At 33.4% G+C, this 4,520-nt stretch overlaps 1 long non-coding RNA gene across 1 annotated transcript; it reads left to right on the forward strand.

Moving 5' to 3' along the window:
- Positions 1-2,745: 2,745 nt before the first annotated feature.
- LOC147533250 (uncharacterized) lies at positions 2,746-4,048 on the forward strand. The gene is made up of 3 exons (XR_015228413.1): positions 2,746-2,949; positions 3,031-3,111; positions 3,857-4,048. It is a non-coding gene; the product is annotated as an uncharacterized LOC147533250 (long non-coding RNA).
- Positions 4,049-4,520: the final 472 nt, after the last annotated feature.

Genomic DNA, 4,520 nt, shown 5'->3' on the forward strand with positions numbered 1-4,520 from the left:
AGAGGGAGGGAAAGTTGCCACTTCTTGCTATCTTTCTGGAAGAGGGAAGGCGAGAGGGAACGAGGGAGATTAAATGCTTAATAGAGAGGAAGTTTTTAGGTATTAAAACCCTAAGTTTTCTTGGAAGAGAAAGAATCATTGTTCTGCTCAAACAAGGAGAAGAATTTTAGGGATTAAAGCCCTAAAAAATTGATAAGAGCTAGAGATAGCTTCAATCAGAAATTTCAACTTCAAAACCATAGAAGGTGAGTAATATTTTAGGTTTTTGTTTATTTGAAATCATCTTGTTTATTTGAAATCACTTTGTTTATATGAAATCATCAACTGTTTGTTTGATTTTATAAGGAGTTCTTACTTAGTCAAATTGGTTTATGAATTTATTGTTAAATTTACCATATAGATCTTCATTATGTTCTGGGAGGTGGTCTTGTACTGCTGGAATTCTTCTTCTTATTGAAAATTTTGTGTTTATTAGAAAGATAGATGCTAATGATGTAATAGGGTTTTTGTCCAATTAGATCTTGAAACAAAAGAAAGAAATAGTATTTTCTCTTTGATAGATCAATATATGTTCTTTCTCTTTTTATATTTCCAATTTCCGGATTATACTGAATGAATTAGATTTTGATAGACAAAGAAGCAACGACTTTAACTCGTTTACTTACATTAGGGCAGTAGTTCGGTGAACTCATATAATCATAGTACTAATCATGGACCAAATCGGTTATCGTATATTGCAATGGGTTGTTAGGTTCTCAAACAATTCATGAAGGTTTCTGCTAAGTGTTTAGCATAACTGGATGCGCTAGAGCCTTGTTGTTTTATATTATTCTGGAACAGTACTAAGCCCCCCCAACTGCTATTCTTGGGTTGGATATTTGAAATCATCTTGTTTATTTGATTTCATCTTTTGGAAAAACAGGGGCAGAAATATTTAGGGATCAAAACCCTGAACACTGATAACAGCGGGAGATAGAGACGATTGGAAAGCATCGAAATCTTTCCTTGAGTCCGAAATTTCAACTTCAAACTCAAAGGTCAGTTATATTTTAGTTATTTGTTTAAGTGAAATCGTCTTATTTCCTCATTTGAATTACTTGTTATGTTCTATATTTAAACTGATCTTTATTTGTTTAGGTAGATAGTTTGATTTTGTTTAATATATGAATACACTAATCAGTATCAACTCTATTAAACAAAGTACCATTTTCAATTAAAATTGAAATCAACTCTGATTATGGATATATGCATTCTTTTACAATGTTTGGATTGAACGAAATAAAAGCCTTCACCTACATTTCGAGGCCAAAACATGTGTTGTTTAAGCAAATGTAAGGTAAAAATGTTTTTGGAGAGAAGGAAAAGTTTGATATATTATGCAGACTGACTTTTAGAGCCAGAACATGTGTTATTCAGAATTTCTTCATAGTTTTTATTGTATTCAGTTTTACTTTCAACTTAGTTATTGTTCGTGAAGTTATCTTATTAAATTGATCATATTATTCGTATGCTGGACTTGCACCACTTGATAATTGTTTATATGGTATTTAATATTATAATTTTATGAATTTCTTGACGAGTAGTATCTAGTGATTTGTTTCAGAAATGACAAAATTAGACTAGTACATCTCTTCTTTCGACTATTGTTTATGAAGTTATGTTATTATATCCATGGTAGCTGTTTGTTGATCTTGCACTCACTTTCATTGTTTTTCAAATGATTTTTAATAGTGTAGTTTTTGAGTTTTATCATGATCGCAGTAATATCCAGTGATATTTGTTCGAATGGATAAAAGTTGGATCCACAAAAATAGGACTAGTAAAGAGTACCAAGATGGAGTAAAGGCGTTCATCGAATACGCCTTCACTCATGGAAGAGTTTATGATAGAGAAATTGTGAAGTGTCCGTGCATAGACTGTGTTAATGTAGAGTATGCTAATAGAAGTGTACTCTATGAGCATTTGATTTGTCGTGGAATGATGCCCAATTATAAAGTGTGGTGTTTTCATGGTGAAGATTTTATCGAGAGACCTGTAGTTGAAAATGAAGTGTTTACTACTAATAATGGGGAAGGTGATGACATAGAAGGCATGTTGCATGATGCATGTGGAATACCAAATGTAAGCAATGATATGGGTATTGGCTCTGAAGAAGACAATTATATACCTCCTGATAGTGATGCTTCACACTTCTATAAACTGTTAGAAGAATCTAAAGTTGAGTTGTATCCTGGTTGTAAAAATTTCACCAAGTTGTCGTTTCTTCTTAGAATATGGCAACTTAAATGCCTTGGTGGAATTAGCAATAAGATATTCACCGATATACTAGTTTTGCTAAGAAAAGCATTTCCTGATGGGTGTACGTTGCCGGAGAATTTTAATCAAAGTAAGAAAATTATTACGGACTTGGGTTTGGACTACAAAAAGATTGACGCTTGTCCTAACGACTGTATGTTGTTTTGGAAAGAAAATTCTGAATTGCAAAACTGCACAGTATGTAAGGCTTCAAGATATATAAAGCAAAGTGGCATTACAAATAAAAAAACTCCAGCAAAGATTCTTCGTCATTTTCCACTGAAACCAAGATTACAACGATTGTATATGTCATCTAAAGTTGCTGTAGATATGAAATGGCACGATGAAGGTCGCACAAAAGATGGCGTGCTTAGACACCCAGCAGACGGGAAGGCATGGAAACACTTTGATGAGGTTTTTCCGAGCTTTTCCGCGGAACCAGATCCCATATTTTCCAAGGTCATGGGACCTGAAAGTAGAGGCTTTGTCCGTTGTTATGGAAAAGGAACTCCAAAATCTATTTGGGGTGAATCACCAAAAACTAAATCCAATGCGAACGACGAAGAGGTTTTGAATTTAAAGAGGAAAGTCGAACAAATGGAAAATGAAGTTGCAGAAATGAAGGCTTATTTCAGGCGATTTGGCAACCAAGAGGTATTATCTTAAAATTTATTATTTTATTTAATTTAGTGTTACAAGATGCCATAGTAAAAAATTCATATACATCTTTTGCAGGTACACACTTCTACACCTAACTTCTCGTTTGGAAGTTCTCCTACTAGTCCAAATTCAACCACTCATTGCGATTAATATGAGGTGATCTTCTTTGCTATAACGTATTGGTTTCTTGTTGAGTTAGAATTGATCAACTAGTACTTCGTTGGACTCGATGAAGTATATATGTAAGAAAATAGTAACCAATAGACCTAGTGTTGTACTTTTTCCCTGAATGTAGTTATAGTTTATTTCCACATGCTGCATTATGTATGATTTTTCACAAGTTTCACCGAATAAGCATTTGAACTTAGAGCTCGAATGATAACTAAGACATATTCTAGTGTTGTACTTTTTCCCTTATTCACCAACACCTCTTACTATTTTGTATGATTTATCAATTGTAGTAAGTTAAGGTACAAAACGTTTGTTATCTTATACATCGAATGCTCATTAGGGAGTTAGCCACATTCTTCCCTATAACGTATCAATTTCTTGTTTAGCTACACCTGATAACTAGTACTTCATCGATTTCGATTACTGAATGTTTGTTATCTAATACATTGAATATTCATTAGGTAGTTAGCGCACACTCTTCTCTATAAGGTATTGATTTCTTGTTTAACTTCACCTGATAACTAGTACTTAATTAAGTTCGGTTATTCTTGCTTGAATTCTTCGTAGTACATACTTGTGTTGGTTAGGTTCTGGCATGTTAGGTTATATTATACACTTTGAAACTCTAAACCTTTTGGTTGACTTTAATGTTGAGTGTATTAATATGTTAAACAAATATTCATATACAATCTTTCATACATTTTTATTTATTGTGTTGTTATGTTTTCAGTGCGGAATCAAGCTGCTGTATAAAGAGAATGTCAAAAACTGTCATTTGGATATGAAGATTTTAAGCGAAAACGACTACGAACCTAGTATTGGTGTATAGTATATGGTTTGCTAAGTAATATTATGGTTAAGCATATGAAAACTTGAAGTGGTGGGAGTACTTTTCTATTTAGTATATTAGGAAGTTGGATTTTAGTTCAAACATTGTTTGATTGATTGATTTTAGTAAAATACAAGTTTTTTTTATTGTTTTTAGAGTTTATGCGGAATGGATGAGTTATTTGTTTCTATCTAGCAGGAAATAGTAATAGGCAGAACTGCCTGGACCAAACAAATGGGAAGCATATTTTCAAAATTTTAAAATTTATTAGTGACGGTTTATCAGTCGTAAGTAAAAAATTTTAGCGACGGTTTTTCGAAGTGTCACAATACAATTTTCGTCCCAAAACAACTAATAGGGACAGGTCCCATTCGTCCCCAATGACTTTTAATGACAGCTAATATGTCCCCCACAAGGTGTCCCTAATAATTAATTGGGACAGACACTCTCTGTCCCGAAAAAGAACTTGGGACGGATAAAAACCGTCCCATGATTCGTCCCTAAAACTATCTGTGACGACAGTAATAACCACACGCGCAGGACCGTCCCTGATACTTATTCGGGA

Source organism: Eschscholzia californica, unplaced genomic scaffold, assembly GCF_041429995.1.
Source record: "Eschscholzia californica isolate CP2 unplaced genomic scaffold, dmEscCali1.0.p SCAF_6, whole genome shotgun sequence".
NCBI classification, from domain to species: Eukaryota; Viridiplantae; Streptophyta; class Magnoliopsida; order Ranunculales; family Papaveraceae; genus Eschscholzia; species Eschscholzia californica.